The sequence below is a fragment of the Adiantum capillus-veneris genome, chromosome 24, assembly GCF_014529385.1.
Source record: "Adiantum capillus-veneris isolate H3 chromosome 24, ASM1452938v2, whole genome shotgun sequence".
Classification (NCBI taxonomy): Eukaryota; Viridiplantae; Streptophyta; class Polypodiopsida; order Polypodiales; family Pteridaceae; genus Adiantum; species Adiantum capillus-veneris.
The window spans coordinates 105,101,180-105,123,396 of NC_140954.1; the positions used below are offsets into that span (position 1 = coordinate 105,101,180).

Genomic DNA, 22,217 nt, shown 5'->3' on the forward strand with positions numbered 1-22,217 from the left:
CATCTCCTCACATAATCACTCATATTAGCATAGCTTAGCTTAGTAATTAGCTTGGTAGAGAAGATGAGCATGCATTGAAGCTTGGCTCTTGGTTGGATTTGCATCCATATGCCAAGAGAGTGTTGATGTAGGCTTCTATCTCACAAGCTTGGAGTAGGTGATGAGCTCTCCATTAAAGCTTGGGAGGAGATAGAGTATTCTTCCTTCACACATGGTCAAGTGTGAGTGTGTGTGTGTCAATGCCAAGCAAAAATCAGCCCCCCCTCTCTCTTGGGCGAGCCCTAGCTGCTAATTAGGTCTGGCTTTTGCCTCATTGGACCTCCCCAGGTCAAGCCAATAGGAATTAAGCAGCATAAGTGATAGCCTTCTGACATGTGTCCCCCTTTCCCCTTTTGTGAGAGCTTTAGGTAATTAAATAATTAAACTAAACTCTCATTGGACCCCTTTGCCTCCTGGCCAATAGGAATCAGGCAAGCCATGGGGCTCCTGAATGCTCATTGGACCCCTTGGGAGACTGCCCAATAGTCTTCTAGGAGACTTAATTCTCATTGGTTTCTTTTATTAAATGTTTTTAAATTAATTAAACTAGATTTACTCTAGCTTAATTCTCATTGGTCCACTCAAGGGTCTTCCAATAGGAATTGGGCACACCTTGTGGGCATCTGGCCTAGGGAGCTGACATGTGTCCCTCATTCCCTTTGTGTAAAGGGAGCCTGTGTGTGTGTGTGTGGCTTTCTCTCTCATCCCCTAGCTTTGGGGCTCGCCCCCTCCCATGTAGGGATGTGGAAAGACTTTTAGGGCACACACAAAGCATCCAATTTTTCCTAGGGTTGACCTTTGGACACAACCTTTGAATTTTGGAACCTTAGCATTTTGGAAGTCTTAATGGGCTGAACCTTAGGGTCTTTTTGGCCCATTGTTTCACATGGCTCTTTTGCAGATGGCCCCCCCTTTGGATCCCTATTTTCCCTCCTTTGGATCCCTAACTGTGGCCGGTCTGTTAGCTTAACCAATATTCTAGCTTTTTCTCCCTTGGCACTTCCCCACATTAAATGATCAGTTTAATATGAGAAAATCATTTAGGAGAATTAGATATTGATTATTATGACATTACTTCTCTCTTGAAATCATAGTCGTCCTCGACTATGGTGTAGAGAAGATAAAGCATATGCATGAGTCCTTTTCTTAGCGGGTAGAGGATCCCTATGTTACCCTACGACATCATTCCATAATGGATGACTAGTCCATTTGGCGCTTGAGAGCCTGAGGCTACCGCAAGCATGTCTGCACATTAGTCCTATCAGTCTTCCATAGTAGAGTGACAAGTTCTACTTGGTGTTTGGGAGACGTCGTCTCCGCAAACTTGATCTAAGCATGCATACTACTTCATTTTTGTGCACTAATAAAGAAAAAGAGAGTCTTATAAGACAAAAATTTTGTTCATTTTTAACATTTTGTACATTTGCTTACTCTTGGGAAGCATTGTAAGCATTGACAAGGTTTAGGTTATCCTTTAATTGTATGCCTTGCATCCATCTAGCATCTTCAAAAGGATAATTCTTAAACTTAATAAGATATCGTCGGATAGTCTTACCGCCTCTTAATACCTTGTCTTCATGTCGGAGAATGGACTCGGGCTGCAGCACCTCCTCGTGGTCCTCGATCTCCGGTGGATCTTCAATAGTTGGTTCTTGAGGTGGCTCTCCTTTGTAAGGCTTTAATAGGCTCACATGAAAAGCATTGTGTATGAGCCAATGATTGGGCAACTTAAGTTGATAGGCCATCTCATTGATTGGCCTAAGAATCTGGAAGGGACCATAATACCTTTTTGCTAGTTTAGCATAGTACTTTTGGTGGCCCGTAGGATTCTTGCCCGTCGTGTGCCTTAATCGAGCCTTGGGAAACTTTAACAAGACCCAATCATTTTCTTTAAAGGCTTGGGCTCTTCTGTGCTTGTCAGCAGCAGCCTTTTGCCTTTGCTGTGAGATAGAGATAGCATCCTTAATCTTTTGGAAAGATTCTTGTAGGTCTCGGCTATACTCATCTGCAGCGAAGATCTTCCCATGTACCTTAAGTAGCAAGGGACTTTTTGATCTTCCCTCAATTACCTCGAAAGGTGCTTTTCCTGTGGAAGTATGTACAGTATTATTGTAAGCATACTCTACTAAGGGTAAGTACTTCTCCCATTGGGATCTTTGATCTACTTCCGTTACATAGGCTTTTAGTAGATCAAGAATGGTTAGGTTAGCTATTTCACTTTGGCCATCAGTTTGTGGATGATAGGCCGAAGAGAAGTTTAGCCTTGTTCCTAAATTCTCAAAGAGACCCTTCCAGAAATTACTGGTCATTCTAGGATCTCTATCCGACACTATGGACATTGGCAAGCCATGGTACTTGAAAATTTGTGAAATGAATAGGGTTGCCATTTGATGGGCTTTGATAGTCTTTTTGACAGGTATAAAATGAGCTTGTTTACTGAACCTGTCTACTATCGTCCATATTCCCGTATTCCCATGGATAGACTTAGGCAATCCAAAGATAAAATCCATGGATATGCTCTCCCACGGTGAATTAGGGATTGGCAAGGGTTGAAGCAATCCAAGTTGCTTCCCTCTATCAAATTTTGTCTTTTGACATACCACACATTTGGAAACATACTCGTGTATGTTTACTTTCATGGTAGGCCAATAGAAATATGTTTCAATTCCCTTTAGGGTAGACTGAATCCCTCTATGCCCCGCATATGGGGGAGCATGAGATTCATACATTACTTTCTCACGTAGTGAGTTAGTAATGCATAGTCTATTGCCATAGAGAAGATAACCATCTTGTAAAGTAAATGGTTCTTCTTTCTTCCCTAATGCAAGGGCTGAAATCACATCTCTAAAATCGGGATCAATAGCATACTCATCTATCATTGAAGATAGATCATTGTGAGTTGCTATGGAAACCGCATTCACTCTCGGTCGTCTTGAGAGTGCATCAGCTACTTGATTATGCTTGCCAGCAATGTGAGCAATATGAAAATGAAATTGCGAAAGGAAATTTGCCCACCTCATTTGTTTGTCGGAAAGCTTGGTCTGCGTCATGAAGTACTTAAGACTTTGGTGATCCGTTCGCAGAATGAAAGGAGTCCCCAATAAATAGTGCTTCCATGAGTCTAAGGCATGTAGAACTGCAAGGAGTTCTTTTTCGTATATGCCTAGAGCTTGCTCAACAGGGTCGAGCCTTCGACTCTCATAGCCTATGGCGTGCCCTTCTTGGAGCAGAACAGCCCCAAGGCAATCACCACAAGCATCACATTGGACCTCAAATGGTTTTGAGAGATCCGGTAGTGTAAGCACAGGTTGAGAGATAAGCTTTTCTTTAAGCTTTTCGAAAGCATTGTTCTCTTTAGCAGACCACGTATACCTAACATTTTTCTTTGTTAGGTCATGTAATGGTCCCGCAATTTGTGAGAACTTTTCTATGAAGCGTCTATAGTATGCACACATACCTATAAAGCTTCTTAGTTCATGAAGATTCCTTGGTTTAGGCCATCCTTTTATTACCTCTAACTTGGATGGATCCATTTGGATTCCATCTTGAGAGATAATGTGACCTAAATATTGAATCTCTTGCAAGAAAAATTCACTTTTCTTTCGATTAACATAAAGTTTATTCTCTCTTAAAACTTGAAATATTACCTGGAGGTGTTGCTTGTGTTCCTCCAATGAATTAGAGTAGATGATAATATCATCAAAGAACACTCCAATGAAGGTTCGATGAGGCCTGAACAGCTTCTCCATCAAGCGGTTGAATGTGGCTGGTGCATTAGTCAAGCCAAAAGGCATGACAATGTATTCGTAAAGACCAAATGTAGTACGAAATGCGGTCTTTACAATGTCTTGATCAACTATCCTTATTTGATGATAGCCACTTTTTAGGTCAATCCTACTGAAGTAGGTCGATCCTTGTAGCTTATCAAATAGGTCTTCTACCCGTGGAACGGGAAACCTATTTTTGATAGTGATCCTATTTAGTGCTCTATAGTCGACACACATACGATATGTGCCGTCTTTCTTTTGCACTAATAGCACAGGTGAGCAAAATGGAGATGAGCTAGGCCTAACCATGCCCTTCTCAACTAGCTCATGCACTTGCCGCATAATCTCCTCTTGTTGAGCTTGAGAAACTCTATAAGGAGGTTTGTTAGGCGGTGAACTTCCTGGAAGAAGTTTAATTGCATGGTCGTCATTACCTCGTTTAGGAGGTAGCTCACAAGGGATGTCGTCAATAAAGACATCTTGAAACCCCTTGAGAAAATTGGATAACTCTAATTCCTTTTGCTTGCTTTTATTTTCTTTTGCTAAAGCATTAGGTTCATTTTGAGAATCTTTAACAAAAATCATGTACACGGAAATAGAGCTCTTTATTGACTTGTTGAAAGCTGGTGTATGTACAATGGGGATGGTGTTACCCATCTCCTTAGCATCTATATACATGTCCTTTTCCCTGAACTTAAAGGAGATTCTCCTTTCAGGAAATTTAACATGGGCAGCCAGGCGGTCAAACCATGGTGCCCCTAGGATTACATCCTCATGCTTGAGAGGAGAGATAAAGAAGTCCTCTTTGTCCACATAGCCTTGGACATGAAGCCTCAATTTCCCGATTAAGGGAGTGACTGAAGCTTCTTGCCCCTTGAAGGCACTGTCTGCGGGTAGGATATCTCCCATCTCGTAGGATTGTATGCCTAGCTTGGTGGCTAACTCCATAGATATGAAATTGTGAGTAGAACCAGGGTCAAAGAGAATAAAAGCATCATGTTCTCTTACCTTTCCCCAAGCATGGCATAGAGGAGATCCTTTGTGGTGAGTTTGGTGAATCTCCTCCTCTTGGATTTCAACCAAAGAAGCTCTAGGAGGATCTTGGCGGTTGTTCTTTTGGGGACAAGCGCGGTACGCATGCCCTTGTTCGCCGCACTTGAAACACCGGTTATCTTTACGATAACGCTCAAGCTCTTCAGGAGAGAGTTTATTCTTTCCTTTGTAAACTCCCTTCTCTTTAGCTTTGTTGGAAGTGCCCTTAGGAGACTTTTGGACATTGTCCTTCCCCTTAGGCTCATTGGAACCCTTGTTTTCCGGGGGCTTATTATTTCTTTTACCCCCCGTTTGGAAATTGATTCGCGAGGCCACCATAGTATGGTGTATTACCGCCGATATGGTACGTGGCCTTTGGGAGTTGACATACTCCGCCATTTCTTCGGTTAAGCCCGCACAAAATTGTTGCTTTTGCTCTCCAAAATCCAACTTTTTGAAGACAGTGGCTTTGAGTTGTAGGTCCCAAAACTTGTCTACATATTTGTGGATGGATTCATTGGGAGAGAGCTTTAAGCTTCGCCATTCGGTGAGTACTTTATCTTTGGCATCGGTGGCCAAAAACTGCTTCATAATGGAAGCTCTTAAAGCCTTCCATGTTCGTGGAGCTTCACCGTTGGCTCGTAGGCTAGACCACCATTGTTTGGCGGACTTTTGAAAGTGCATAGCTACATGGCGTAGCTTAGAGGACTCCGTGAAGCCCTCATCTCCAAACGCCGCATCGAATTGCTGGATAAAGGCCAAAACTTTGTCTGTAGCACCGAAGGTGCCATCATAGGTAAGGAAAGAGATGCTCTTCCCTCCCTCTTTGAATTTCTTCAGCTTGGACGACCTCTTCCATGCGGTATAGGATTTCCTATGGCCTCTTCTTTTTGATGGTTCAAAAGTTGCACCATCACTTTCTTCAGAAGATGAAGAATTTGAAGAAGGTGGAGAAGAGGGTGACCTCTTTCTCGCCTTTTTCTTGTCTTGATCTTTGTTGTCTTCACCATAGCTTTCATAAGAGGAAGAGGATGAAGAAGATGGAGAAGAGGGTGTCCTCTTTCTCGCCTTTTTCTTCTCTTGCTTTTTATCATCCCTCTTTGAATTATGGCGTGGAGAAGAGTGTGATGGTCTTCTCCGCTTTGGTGGTGATGGAGAGCGTTTAGCCCGCCGTCTTCGTGGAGCCATCTCCGCCGAGGTGGCGGGAGACTCGCTTCTTTCTCGTTCCTTCGGTGGAGGCTCTTGAGTTCTCCTTTGGGAAGGAGATGCATCATCAAGAAGTAAGTTCTTGAGCCCTTCATATGGATTCTCTTCTTCTTCCCGAATCGGAGAGAGACCTCTTTTGGTAGTCTCACAAGGAGGCTTCCTAGGTGTTCTCTCGTCATGGTGATGAGCTTGGAGAATCCCGTGAGCACGGAGCTGCCGTTGCACTTCACTTTGGAGAGATGGATTGCCCATGGCTTGTTGAAGCCTAGAAACAAGATAGTTAACAAGCATTGAAGCATCATTAGTAGCTTGCTCATGAGCAAAATCAAAGTTATCAACATTAATTTCACTCTCTTTACTATTGTCAGCCATTCTAACAACTTTTAGGTGTAAACTTTTTAGGTGTACTTTGGCACTTCAAGCCCTAGTTGCTACTCCTCTTTACCCTTTTAGAAAAAGCACTCAAGCTACTGTACCCGCGGCTCGAATACCATTAATTGCAAGGAATAGAAGAGAGGGTCTTTCGACACCAAAACAGCACCGGCTCCTGTCAAGCTTCTAATAGCTCAATAGTGGTTAAGCCGTAGGCAAGCCCCGTAGGACTCCACTATTAAGACCATAGCTCTTGACGGTGATGCCCCGTTAACTGCACAAAGGCAGGCGCACTGCAAGGCTGAAAAATCCCTATTCTACTTACTCACAGGCAATTAATAATACCAACCATTTGTAGCTAGCTTGAGGACCTCCCTTCTTGAGCAAGAAAAGAGAAACCTTGAGCTCTGATACCAATGTAACATTTAATGGCCTAAAATCTTATGTGTAGCGGAAATTAGCATGAATATAGTGGGCATTTCATTAGAATAGATTCCTAATGAGAATTACAAGAGTGCTTGGGTGGAGAGAGCAACAAAAAGCATAACACCTAGTTAGATAGCATCGACAATACTTTCAAAAGAGAGAGCAATTAAGCTATTGACAACAGTTGAGGACCGGATTTGCATGGAGCCGGTCCCCCCTCCAAAAGGCTTTGTATTATGGTTTCTCCCATCAAGAGAGACATTGTACAATACAATTCTTTGTGTTCCTTCAAGACTAGCTAGTGCAATGAAGATGGAAGCTTCATACACCAAGCAAAACACTTAATCAAACACAACTTGAATTATCCCCGTTCTCAGACCCAAGACCTCACACACCTTCGAAGATGGTGAGAGCTAGCAGGGTATGAGAGTAGATTGAGAAGAAAAAGAAGTATCTTACGAGAAAGATGTACATCTCCTCACATAATCACTCATATTAGCATAGCTTAGCTTAGTAATTAGCTTGGTAGAGAAGATGAGCATGCATTGAAGCTTGGCTCTTGGTTGGATTTGCATCCATATGCCAAGAGAGTGTTGATGTAGGCTTCTATCTCACAAGCTTGGAGTAGGTGATGAGCTCTCCATTAAAGCTTGGGAGGAGATAGAGTATTCTTCCTTCACACATGGTCAAGTGTGAGTGTGTGTGTGTCAATGCCAAGCAAAAATCAGCCCCCCCTCTCTCTTGGGCGAGCCCTAGCTGCTAATTAGGTCTGGCTTTTGCCTCATTGGACCTCCCCAGGTCAAGCCAATAGGAATTAAGCAGCATAAGTGATAGCCTTCTGACATGTGTCCCCCTTTCCCCTTTTGTGAGAGCTTTAGGTAATTAAATAATTAAACTAAACTCTCATTGGACCCCTTTGCCTCCTGGCCAATAGGAATCAGGCAAGCCATGGGGCTCCTGAATGCTCATTGGACCCCTTGGGAGACTGCCCAATAGTCTTCTAGGAGACTTAATTCTCATTGGTTTCTTTTATTAAATGTTTTTAAATTAATTAAACTAGATTTACTCTAGCTTAATTCTCATTGGTCCACTCAAGGGTCTTCCAATAGGAATTGGGCACACCTTGTGGGCATCTGGCCTAGGGAGCTGACATGTGTCCCTCATTCCCTTTGTGTAAAGGGAGCCTGTGTGTGTGTGTGTGGCTTTCTCTCTCATCCCCTAGCTTTGGGGCTCGCCCCCTCCCATGTAGGGATGTGGAAAGACTTTTAGGGCACACACAAAGCATCCAATTTTTCCTAGGGTTGACCTTTGGACACAACCTTTGAATTTTGGAACCTTAGCATTTTGGAAGTCTTAATGGGCTGAACCTTAGGGTCTTTTTGGCCCATTGTTTCACATGGCTCTTTTGCAGATGGCCCCCCCTTTGGATCCCTATTTTCCCTCCTTTGGATCCCTAACTGTGGCCGGTCTGTTAGCTTAACCAATATTCTAGCTTTTTCTCCCTTGGCACTTCCCCACATTAAATGATCAGTTTAATATGAGAAAATCATTTAGGAGAATTAGATATTGATTATTATGACAATCATGCCAGCCGAGCAACCGAGTGCTCCCAAGGTAGCAGTCACGGAGGGGCAAGCGATGGGGAGCAATAATGCTTCCACTTCAAGGGAAACCTCCAGCACGCCAGGCCTAGATGGGATATTCCTAAGCGAAAATTGAGAGTATGACCTACAAGCAGAAGCTTTAACTGATCGGTACACAGGACACACCTATCATGTGGATTGGTTAGATGTTCTACAATCCACATCGGGTGCTACTAGCATAGATGAGCAACAACAGAAAGTCTGTGATGTCCTCCATAGGATTGTCGAGTTAGAAAGACAGAACATAGGGATCAACGTGCCTTCAACAGGCCTAATGAGATTCTTGGATACGGGAAAGGCCAACCAACCAACCCTATCACAAATGGAGACTCCCTCAGTGAGCCCCATTGATCCTCCATATGTTGTTTCGCCAGGAGCCTCAATACAATCTGAGCCCACAAGTGGCAGCTTTACCTTCCCAGATCTAGCTCATCTTTCTCTTAATGACACTACGGCTACCATGCATATCCCAATGGTGAGCATGACAAGAAGTACACCATGGAGTTCATTTGTTAACACTGCGCCGATGCCTAGTAGCACAGTGCCCCCAACTATACCTACATGTATGTATCAATTGTGTGCACCTGTCGTACCTCAGCCTCATGTAGCTCCTACACCTCCGATTATTCCAAGAGCTTACAATCCACAATGGCATTATCCAAGCTCTTATACAAGTGGAGCCATGCCATTTAATAATAATATGCCATATCAGGCACCCCCTATGCCTAGGGCCACGCCTGTAAACTTTTGGACCACCGTCTGGTACATCACCATACGAAATATGGGACCCAAGAGCCGCGCGTATGCCAAGGCCAAGGCCAACTCCCATCTCACATGTGGTTCCAGGAGCACATACACCCATTATACCTGCTCAAATAGGAGATTTGGCAGCATTTGCTCAAACTATCGGTCGCTCTATTGCGGAAAACATGCGTAGTGCACCTGATAGAGAGCCTAGGAGCAAGGCAGTTCAAGTAGCTAAGGTCACACAGAAATTCAGTGGAGACGGAGATGCTAGAAAGAATATGGAAGTCTTTGAACATGTGTGCGATTCCTTGGAAGAGCACAATGAGCTACATAAGTGTAAGGCTTTGAGTTTGACCCTAAGCGGAAAGGCTGGAGATTGTCATAGAACCTTAAGAGTAGAAGAGAAAACGATCTACTCTACTCTTAGGAGACTGTTCTTAAAAGAATACATACGAGAGGGAGTACTTTGGGGTGTAGCCTCTCAGCTCCAGAAAGCCCAACGAGAAGAAGGTGAATCCGCGAGAGACTTCATTAGTCGCCTAAAGAATTTGAATTCTCGATGCAATCCAAACGAGCGATTCAACAACAACCAATTGCTCGATAGATTCATTAGGGGACTACAACATGAAAGTATCTATAATGGCCTAGTCATTAGAGATATCACTACTTGGGAAGCAGTCACCATGAATGCAATCCAATTGGAGGATAATTTAATGATTGCAGGAGAAAGAGTGTCTGTCGAGCCGAAGTCTAGTAGCTCGCAAACGTCAGGGCATGAGCCAATGAAGATAAAGCCAATCGTGAAAGAGCAAACGATATCTGAGATGACTTTGGCAGATCTCACCAAGGCCATCCAAGAAAGCCTTAGGGATAATCGTGCTCCACAAAACACTCATATGTATCCAAGAAGGGAGCAACAATGGTGCTCAATTTGCTTGGGCCCACATACTACAAGTGAATGCCCTACTTTCAGAGTAAAGTTTAACGGGACTTGTAACGCGCGTGGTAGGTATGTCCATCAAGCGAAGGATTGCCTAATGCTTAAACGCATCATGGAAAATAGACCGCCTATAGCTTGGGCAGACTCACCTCGAGTTCCTGCATTGATGCCTACCCCACCCATGCAACAACAATTGCCATTACAGCACATGGTCCCTAGAACCCAAAATGTGGTCCAAACCACACCGTTGCCACCTCCAGTGCTAGGACCGCAACCCCCTCATCCAAGAGTTACACCTATGAACCAAATAGGTTGCGAGTCATCTAGTACTTATGTAGATTGCGAAGAGGACATGGACTCTAGTATCACCTATGGAGTCGACATGCTTGAGGAGTGTCCCATGTACTATATGGAAGACCATTGGGGACAAATGAAACCGGTATATCAAGCTACTGCGCTAGCAGCAAGAGGCAAAAACATTAATAGTTTTGCCAGGAGACCACCTCTTCAGTGCTACGAATGTGGTGGACCACATCGAGTAGCTGAGTGCCCCATTAGAATGCAAAAGAATGCCGCACTAATGCAAACAAGTCAAGGGAGTCCATTGGCAATGCCAATACTCATTTGTAATCGTTGTGGCATAGATCATTTGATCGCACAGTGTCCTAACAATCCAAACGCGCCGAAAATCACACCATTGAACATAATAAAGATTGTTGATGGGACACCACCCACTATAAACATAGCACCAGTGAATGCACTCACACGGTCGATGCTCCAAAAGCAAAATTACATTCTCGAAGAGAGAGATGCTGCATCCGTTGGCCGAGCGAGAAAGAAGAAAACACGAAGAAAGAAATCCCTTAATGCTTCTAGCTCAAAACCTAGTTCAAAGACTAACATAGGGACAGGAGAGGATCCCGTGTATATGAATGACCCTGAGGATGACTCAGATTCGATAGAGACCATGGAGACCAAAACTGTTACTACAAAGGAAAAAGCCAGTGAGGAGGATCACGAGAGGGAATTACGACGAACACCAAAAGAGTATTCAAAGTTAAACCACCCAGTTGCGAACCCCCAAGATAAGCCACGAGAGACAAAAAATGAGGATTGCAAGAGAAAGATTGGAACCTATCCAAACCCAACAGTGGAAATTGAACGAGTCCAACAACTGAGGGGTTTGGTGGAAGAAACTCAATGAACATTAGAACCTGAACCCAAACATATCCAGATATCGGACACAGTGTTTCCCACACAAGTTCAACCTCACAAGAACTACAGGCCGTTAGCTATACCTAGTATTATTCGGGAAGAGAGTGAGGGCAGGACATCTAAAAGTGGACACACACCTTTCCTACTAGAGAGAATGTTTGGTGAGGGAATGCCCGACCCCCTTGAGGAAGTGGAGATTCCATCTTCACCGTTCTCTTGTCAGGGTCCTACGTCCCACAAGATGCCATTAAATGTTGCCAAATTGATGGATTTCGTGTCTTCAGAAGTTAGAACCACCATCATGTCCAAACTATATAAAGACCCCGAGCTAGTCTCAGCTCTTCGAGCCTTCCTCAATGGAGAATTACAGGCCGGATTACCACAGTTTGCACATATGAACAAACCTGACTCGGTAATGAATGATGAGGAACATTTAGCACCACCATCTGACCTAGCGGGACATGAATCTGTAATTGAAGTACCTGTTAACAAGTTGGGGCAATACTTTGAAGGTGATGAATCTAATGCTACTCTACCAATCACTACTAAAGGATTAACTGTAAAGGGGGTCCTTGACGGTGGTGCGGGAGTCAGCATGGTGACAAAGAGTTGTTGGGAGTCTATGGGGCGACCTCACCTTGAAGCCACAAGCGTAGTGGTAAAAATGGCTAATGGATCTATTGTTACGCCTATTGGAATGCTAAAGGATCTCAGAATCAAGGTCTTGGGACACAAGGTAAGGCAGAATTTCATTGTTATGGATTTTTCCAAGCATCCTATGTCATTTGAGATGATCTTAGGGCGTCCATTCATGAGGGAAGAAAAAATGGTGCATGACTGGTCCAAAAACCACGTCTACTTACAGTTCCAAGACTCTGTCATTAGAGTTGATCTTTTAAGTGGTCGAACGCATCCTCTAGGAAATAAATTCATCATTGATAATTGATCAGACACAACAATTCACTCAGCTCCATTACAGTATTGTTACACGTGTAACGAAGACATGGATATTGGGGAGAACTCTCCTTATATGGATATCCTACCCGGAATGGCTGAGTCGGACAATGTCGATTGGGTGCACCTAGCGGCAACTATAGATACATGGGGAGCTAGAGGAACAACCTGGGTAACACCAGATGGGGAAGAGATACCACACATTGCACCAGTAAACATGTTAGGTGTAGCGCATGTAACATCCGATGATAAGAAAGAGGCACACCTACCTGAGAGTGAAACCGATGATTCCTCAAAGGCTTCAGGCCAATACACATCAGAAACGGAATCTCAGGGAGAAATGGATTCAGAACCTGAGGAAACATCGAGTGAACCAAGTATAGAAACTGAACACTCAAGGCCTAGTACGACCATCTATGGTAATTTATATGAGAGTGAAGAAGATACAAGCGAAGACCTATCAGGCGAGTCGAGTTCAAACATTTACCAAAATCAAAACCTTAACAAGAAACAAAGGTCATGTAAGAGACGACGATATCGAGCAAATGTGAGAGCTAGGATAAACAAGGAAAGATCTACTGCAGAATGGCTTAGCTATCTAGGGGCATGTGATGCTCATCGAAATCTAGTAGACAATTGGGGTGAACATCTCTAGAGTGCCATGTGGTGCAGCCCACGACCCATTGACCTCACTCAATTGAAGGTTACAAAGCCGAAATTGAGTCGAACTATAAGAAGACGTCAAAACCGAGAGTTCGCTCAACAACAAAAGGAGGCAGAACTAAAAGAAAGGTCTCTGTCAGGACAAGAGCCTGCTGACTTACATACGGCTCCTGAACATTTTAAATCTTATACCACGGGGAAGCGAAAGGTTGTGTGTGCCAAAGCCCAACGAATACCTACCAATGGAAGCAGTGGAGTCTATGATGGTCCAGCGGTAGTTAAAGAGATAGAATTAGCAGAACCAGGTGAGGAGTCTAAACCAGTCTTTATTGCTCAAGACCTTACCGAAACTGAAGAGGCTGTACTTAAGGAGCTCCTCAAGGAATACAAGGATATCTTTGCTTGGACATATCATGACATGAAGGGCGTTCCACCTTCTGTGGTGCAACATACAATTCCCATGATCAACACTGCTAAACCCGTCCAGCAACGACCCTATCCAATGAATCCTAAGTATGCCAAAATTGTACAAGAGGAGATTGAAAAACTTATCCAATGTGGATTCATATACCCTATTGAGCACTCAGAATGGGTTTCTCCAATAGTCATTGTGCCAAAAAAGAATGGTAAGCTAAGAGTGTGCATGGACCTCAAGAAAGTTAATGCAGCTACTAGGAGAGATCATTATCCCTTGCCATATTCAGAACATGTGCTTGAAAGAGTTGCGGGCAAGGAAGCTTATAGATTTTTAGATGGGTACTGTGGTTACAATCAAATCACAATTGCATTAGAGGACCAAGCTAAAACTGCTTTCATCACAGAGTTTGGAGTGTTTGCATTTCGTGTTATGGCTTTTGGCTTAACAAATGCCCCTGCTTCATTCCAACGATTAATAAACACTGCGTTTAAAGAATTTCTAAGGGAGTTTTGTGAAGCTTTCCTAGACGACCTTTGTGTTTATTCTTCTTGGGAGAAGCATTTGTTATATCTACGAAAAATATTTGAAAGGTGCAGATTTTATCGTATCTCATTGAACCCTTTCAAATGCCAATTTTGGGTTAAGCATGGAGTCATTCTAGGGCATATAGTGTCCAAGAACGGGATATCCACAAATGAGAGTAAGATTAAAGCCATTGCCGATTTACCACCACCTACTAACTATAAAGGAGTTCAAAGATTTATGGGCCATGTTGGTTATTATCGAAGGTTTATTTTAAACTTTGCCGAGATAGCGCGTCCATTGTACAAGCTTCTTATTGAGTTTCACTGGACGGAAGAATGTCATCAATCTTATAAGTTATTAAAGAAGGCCCTAACAAGTGCTCCAATCCTGCGAACACCTGATTGGAATGTACCTTTTCATGTGCATATTGATGCATCAAATTTTGCTATTGGGTGTGTTCTAACTCAACCAAGAGAACATAAATTGGACTACCCTATTAGCTTTGCAAGTCGCCAATTAAATGATGCCGAGATGAACTACACTACTACAGAGCGCGAAGGTTTAGCTATGATTTACGCAGTAAAGAAATTTCGCTATTACCTTCTTGCTACCAAGTTTGTGTTTTATGTTGATCATCAAGCATTGCTATATTTGGTAAACAAGCCGTGTTCCACAGGTTGAATTACACGATGGTTGTTAATTCTTCTTGAGTTTGACTTCACCGTTGTTGTGAGGCCTGGGAGGAAACATGTCATGGCGGATCATTTATCTCGTATTCCTAATGGCGAAGCTCCTACGGGGGTTGATGATGAATTGCCTGATACTCCTTTGTTCATTGTTGAGACAATGCCTGAATGGAGTGAAAAGATTGTTAACTTCTTAGTTAATGGTTTTCCACCCAAAGAGCTGCGAAAAGATATAGCTCGAAAATTAATCAAGGAATGCGAACCCTATTGCTTACTGGCTGGAACTCTCTATAAGAGAGGAAAAGATGATGTTCTTAGACGTTGTGCCCGCGAGGATGAGTATTTATATATTCTACAAGAGGCACACATGGGCGTAGCTGGTGGTCACTTTTCAGAAAAGTTGACTGTCCGAAAGATCTTACAGTCAGTCTATTGGTGGCCCACTCTTTTTAAGGATGCATCACTTTTTGCAAAGGGATGTGATGAATGCCAACGCTTCAAGAAGCCACAAAGAAGTGATAGGATGCCTCTACATCCCATCAAGGTAACCCAACCATTTGAAAAGTGGAGCTTAGACTTTGTAGGACCGATTAGTCCGGCTGCACGTAACACGCAATCACGATATATCATTGTGGCTACCGACTATGTAACCAAATGGGCTGAAGCAAAAGCAACACGAAAGGCGGATGCAAAAACAACAGCTAAGTTCCTCTTTGAGAACATTATCACACGTTTTGGATGTCCCTTTGAACTTGTGAGTGACAATGGAACTCATTTTATAAATGAAGTAATAAAAGAACTCACATCAAACTTCATGATATCTCACCACAAGTCTATACCCTATTATCCCCAAGCAAATGGCCAAGCTGAGAGTACCAACAAAACTCTCATCTCCATTTTGACAAAGACAGTTGAGGCTCATCGCACTGATTGGGACCTAAAGCTTACATCAGCTTTATGGGCTTATCGTACTGCGTATAAAGTTGCTATTAATTGCACACAGTTTAAGATGGTGTGTGGCCAAGAAGCAGTTATGCCATGGGAGTTTGTCATTCCTAGTCTTCGAGTAGCTTCTCAAGAAGGTTGGGATGGTAACCCCTTAGTGGAGCGATTATATATCTTGGAAAGGCTAGATGAAGAGAGGCAATTAGCTGTGCGAAATGATCTAGTGGAGAAGGATAGGAGAAAGAAGTGGTTTGATAGCCATTTAAAGGATAAAGACATCAAGGTTGGTGATAAAGTTCTTATGTACGGGGTACGTAATGAAAAGAAGAAATTGAAATACGTTGGTAAGGGACCATATCAAGTGTGAAATTACCACGCAACGTACCATTCGTGTGGAGACTCTAGATGGAGTTGAAACCATTGGATTCCTTAATGGGAGTAAATTCAAAAGATATTATGATCCTCTAAGCGAGGAAGAGTTGCAAGCTATCCATCAAAAGAAGGTTGCCAAGGAACAAGCAGAGCTTAGAAAAATCCAAGCAAGAGTTGAGGCTCGAGAACGACAACAAGGTCTTAGACGCCAACGAGAGGCTAATCTGGGAATCACTCAAGCATTTTTCGAGGACACAGATGACGACTCATTAGAATCTGAGCCACCGCTACGATACCCAATTGAGCTAAATAGCCCCTATGGGAAAGTACTATACAATGCCTTATTAGATACGGGAGCTAAACAAAATTTGTTATCCTATGGAGTTTGGTGTCAATTAGGGAAACCGACCCTATCCCCGAGTACGATGCAAGTCAAGGGCATTAATAAAAAGAAAACTGCTATTCTTGGAGTCCTTCAGACCCCTGTTGTCTATGACAATGGAAGCATAGTGCAAAGGTTTCTAGTCATGCCCGCGGGAGCTATGGAAGGCAACGTAAACCTGGGACGCACGTGGATGTTGGCAACCAAATGCACTATTGATTGGGATATTGGTAGTGTCACGACGCGACCACCGACTCTTATCCCTATCATTCAAGCAAAGTCACCTACGTTGCAAACTCTAGCAAAGTTGAAGGATAGCGAACATTCACAAGCCAAGGTGGTTAACTCGTCTTTGCTGGCTACCCATGAACCTAGCACTTCAACACTTGTAGTTGCAGCAAGCAGTAATATTGCAAGTACTCAATCTGCACGACCTAAGAGTACATATCAATGGGTCCCCAAGGCCTTACTTCCAACTACCTCAACCCTCCCATCCATTTCAAGAAAAAATTTCCCTGGAGAACCAAGAGCGCGCTCTAGGAGATTCAAGACCAAATCACGATGGATTCCAAAACGACTATTAGAAGCCCAAGGCTACTATGATGGAAATGCGCAAATTTGGGTACCTAAACGTAAAATGTGTCCTTCCCTATCGACAAAAAACCCATATGAGTCAAACAATGTAATGCTAAAGCCAATGGCAGACCGTGGGAAGGGAAAGATCACAGAATGCCACACACCTAGTCCAGAGCTAGTTTGGGCTCTAAGGCAAAACCAATTTATTCCACCTAGCTCAGGAAGGGGGGAGTTCCATGAAGCTTCTAGCTCCTCATGTAATACATCCATAGAGGTAAAAGCTTCTACACAGCCTCCATCTATAGTAGTGGACCTCCATGAAGCTACAAAAGAATCCACGCCTCCCAGTGTTCAAGAATCACCTGATGAACCACTTCAAGTTCGATCCTGGGAGAGTACCTTACCACCCTTGCAACTTGACGAGGCACCTAGGGTAATAGAAAACTAATGGCAAAAATCCTCACCTATTACCAATTGGAACAATTGGTTTCAAAGGGTGACGAGCTCATTTCAAACGGTATGATCTACCCAAGCAAGGGGGGAGTGTTTGCTGACAATCATCACTCACTCACTTTCCTCTCAAACTTTCCCCCTGACCCCTTAATCTCCAATCTTAGGGAATGTATATATAAAGCCTTATACTCACAAAAACAAGATAAAAAAGTAAAAGAGCAAGAGCCATAACACAAAATCATAAAAACAAATTATGCACAAGAACACGACCCTTGTAATATTTGCACTCTAACCATCATCTATTTGCGTGTACAAATATGGCTAGTACGCTAGAGTCATCCACTCCTGCCTTGGGTGAGAGGTACCCTCGTTACTTTTCACAAATATTTCACATGGTCTTTCCAGTGCTTGCATGTGAATGGGATTTGATAGGTACGCTAGCATGTGAGAGGAATTTTGAGGAGTTAGAATGGCTGGTACGTCTCTTGACCACGTCTGATCCATACTTAGTAGAGAGCGTTTCTCCCATTGCACAAGCCTACCCTTTTGACCAAGATGACTATAGGCGTCTAGTGACCTTCTTAGTAAACATGGGCACCTATGATGAAGAAGAAAATTTACAGGACTACATGGATGGCACATATGGTCTCATGGATGATGACTTTGTTTATCTTGACGACGAGGATAGGGGTTTAGCCTTAGGGTTTCCCCCCAACCTCTACAATATCCTATTCCCTTGACTCTCTAGGGGGAGTGCAACTAATTAGGTTAGGGTTCCTTATGTTTTTTGTTGTGTTCAATAAGTGTTGGTACCTTTTCCCACTAATGTGCCTTCTGGAGGTATTCCTTTTGTTTCCTAGTGTGTACAGGAGCGTGTTGCTATTGATAGGATTTGGACCTTCATGGAATCTTTATCTCGACTCACTCTTCAAATCAAGCGCGACCATCGGCACAAACAGGTGTTTCTTGTCCATTAGCATTTCCCCTTATCTTTTTTGCATCTATGATTGTCTGCTTTAATTGTGATTGGTAGCCTAATATTCACCGCATTTGCTTAGTATCAAACATTTAATTCAATGTAATTTTTTGTCATAATCACTTGTGTAGGTTTAAAAATCAAGCAGTCCGACTAAGCTAGTTTGACCAAGTTAGGTGTTAGAGATCTTCTCTTAATACCATGGGGAATGCCTTCCTAGTAATTAATGGTTACTTAGGTTCTTAATCCGATTTAGGCAGCATTGTGTGAAATGTACTAGGGCTTTCTAGTGGGCTTGACCCTATTGACCTTTAGCTTAAGTATTATAAAGGGAGTTTACTAGTGTGATGAGCCTGGGGAGGTGTATCAGTGTTATATGACCCCCCAAAGTTACAAAATTAAAATGATGAAAATGAACTAACAAAAAATCAAAGTGCCACATTGTAAAATCTTAAGCTGGAAGAGAAATCTCAGCTTGATTGGGTACTTCACTCACATGTATCGCCTATGGTACTAGAGCCCTAGAGGTTCCCAGTATGGGCGCTTTTTCTTGAAAAGCAAAAAACCCAAGGCATACAAAATAAGCACACACATCAAAATTGAATCACTGTGAAAAGAATTTGGGGGGTCAAAGAAAAAGTAATCAGTCAGGCGATGATTTCATGAGAAATTCCTTTTATGGTAGCTTAACTACAAGGTCTTCTAGATATAGCCTCTAGTCAGCCCTCGAACATGAATACTTGGCTCTCGCGATTAAACAAATTAATTGACCACAGAAAATTAAGAAGCTTACCCATGGTATTAATATTCGATCTCTAGTGCCTTTCGACCGTCAAATTAGCGACCCCAGACTTGTTTAATTTTTTACCTTTACATCTGTTTATGCATTTGATTACATTGCAATTTAATGTTCATTGCTGACAAATTGTTTGAATTTCTTTCACCAATCAATTTGTCTACCTAAAACTGCATATGCTTTTTAATCACTTATGAGAATGCAATTACTGTGCCAATGTTGTTTGATTTTGCAGTGACTGAAGAAGGATAAGGACATTCATCTCAAATGCTCTTCCACCTCGACGAACGAGCTTCAACTCAATAGCTTCCGAGGACGGAATCTACATCAAAAAGGGGGGCATGTTAACCCTCACGGCTCACGGACACCCCATCACCTACGACGGACGTGTATTATGTATTTGGTAGAGTCAGGTACCGGGCTTGTCGGACCAATAGGAAAAGGGTAAGAGTGATCGCCGATGAGAGGCGCACTCTAACTGGGACATTCAAGGGATTAGTTGGCTAAGCATGGGCGCCCAAGTGTGAATGGGGTGAGCTCATATAAAAGCCAACTAAACCTAAAATTCATTCATTCTCTCATTTGTGCAATAGAAGAGTGCTCTTGCTCCATCTCCATCTCCATCTTCTTCTTCTTCACCTCCTTGTGTGTGTGTGTGTGTGTATGTGAGAGAGAGAGAGAGAGGGAGAGAGGGAGAGCGATCGAGCATTGCGGCGGCACGACGGCGGTGAAGTGGTTGAGCGCGACGTAGCGGCGTCTCCTTCTTCTTTGCGGCGAGGAATCCTCCACGCCAGGAGCATAGAGCGGTGAGTGACACACCATTTCCCTCTTTTGAGCTTACTAGTTAAGCTAGTTGTGTGCTTGGAGCCGTGTATGGCTCGCACACAGTGTTAGGCAAGGCCCTTGCTTCGACAGTGCGGCAAGGAGCGCACACCCTCTCCACCGTGCTGCCTTCCAAGTTATATCCCCAAGACGGAGATCCTGTTTCTGTTATTTTTCAAGGAGCTGTGGTTGATTTTGTTCTTGTATTTTCTCGTCTGTTCTTGCATCTCTTTGAGAAACAATGCTTGGCGGAGTTAAAATCTTCACTCCTCAACTTCAAAAAGGATGGTTGGTTCACTATTGACAAGGCCGGATAGGTTACTGCATTCAAAGGCGCGTAGTTTGCCTCTTTGATATCGAGGTTTACTTTTTGGGGCTATGGCATATGAACTCATTTTGCACGCAGATGGTAGAAATCTGTATGTTGATCCTATATTTACTTGTAATTTTTCAGAGAACAAAGATGTTTTGCTAAGCTTGCTACATGTTTTTCACTTGATCCTTTCTTTGCAATGTCTTGAGTCCAAACTTGTGGATGGAATTGTAGACCAAATAGCATTAAAAAATGCAAACATTTTGAAAATTTGGGTTGACCCTTGGATTGTAGAGTACAATCATCTTCTTTTAATCAAAAAGAGTTTTTGACGTCTCTTTTAGCTAGTCGGCATTCTTCGATGATGTTAAGTGTACACTTGGTGAGTGTGGTTTGCAAGATGTTTTTTGCAATTTGCAAACTCTACTTTTACCAAGGTGAGGTTTTGCATGAGGTTTGTTATTTTGGTGCACTTCATTGTGTATCTTCATCCACTTGTCCTACTCTTGTTGTATTGAACTTACATGGTTGTTTTCTATGGTTTTCTTGTAGAGATTTGCCACCCAAACGTAGACATTTTGTATGGAGTAAAGAAGCTGCCTTGTGTCTAACAATGCTTGTCGAAACTTGTGATGTTGCTGTTAAAAAAATTGCAGATATGTTTTTGCAATTATATCCCAACTCCTTTAGTGTCAAACAAGTCAAGACCAAAATTTACAACATGTGCAAGTCATCGCGGATTCACCAAAGAAGCTCTACTCTGTCATCTAGTAGAACTTTGTTGTATGTCAAAACTATTGAAGATATCCCTGCTTACGCTTGTGTCTCGTGTGGTTCTCTCATGTTTCGTCATAGTTTGCATAGCATGTCAAAGGTGAAATTTTTACTTCTCAAGCAAATAAAACCAATGGTCATTGGTGATAAAAAAGGGTTGCAAGTGTGTTACTCGTGCAAGACTGCATTGAAGAAACAAGAAGAACCATTGTTTTGTTTTAAAAGAGGATCATTTTAATAGCAAATTACCTACCGTAGAAAAATTGAATTCAGTAGAGAGTCGTCTTGTATCCTTGCGTATACCATTTGCACAAATTCGAGAACTAAACTTTGAGGGTCAGTTTGGTTTGCGTGGAAGCATTGTGAATGTAATGGCAGATCTGTCACGGGTGCAAAGAGTGTTGCCACACTTTTTTGACGATCAAGCTTCAATCATTGTAGAGATTAAACGCAAGCTTGAGTATGATCATGCATACTTGAGTGGCATTGTGCACCCACACTGTGTTCTTCAAGCTTTGGTTGACCTTTTGGCCACTCTATTATACATTGATCATGGTGTTACAATTGATATATCTTAGTCATCTTCTTTCACACTCCATGTTGATCTTGCTTGTAGTCCACGCCTAGAAGATGTTGAAGATGAGACTAATCCTACGGACACTTTGGTGCATGGTATCTACTCTGCACAACAAGTTGTGGACCATAATTCACAAGTTGCAAGTATAGCCCCTTGCGAGGGATTTAGTCCTCTGAGCATTTTTTATGATGAATCTTGTGAGGAGTTGTTATTCCCAACATTATTTTTTGGTCAAAGAAGAAAGTATCACATGTTGGCAAAGAAAAAATATCAAAAAGTAGCACAATGGGCTTAAGAATGTGGATAGATGATTTTCAAGCAACATTGAAAATCTATTCTTTAAAACAATGAAAATTATTATTGCAAAAGTCCTTGGTTCCATTTGGGTACGTCTACACAAGGGGAAATTGCACGGCAAACATCTGCAAGCAAAAGATGTTCAAGCTAGCACCAACATTGAACAACTACTTTCGTCTGAGCTAAGCTATCATGACTTTTAATCATTGCGCACGTCAATCGATTACAATGTGAAACTTAAGTGAAATGTGTTTGCAATGATTCATCAGTTAGGCTAGCCGTCTTTCTTTGTTACATTTCC

The 22,217-nt window shown here is 42.6% G+C and overlaps 1 pseudogene; it reads left to right on the forward strand.

Moving 5' to 3' along the window:
- The first annotated feature begins 12,681 nt into the window (after positions 1 to 12,681).
- LOC147426895 (uncharacterized) lies at positions 12,682 to 21,620 on the forward strand (annotated as a pseudogene).
- The last annotated feature ends 597 nt before the right edge of the window (positions 21,621 to 22,217 follow it).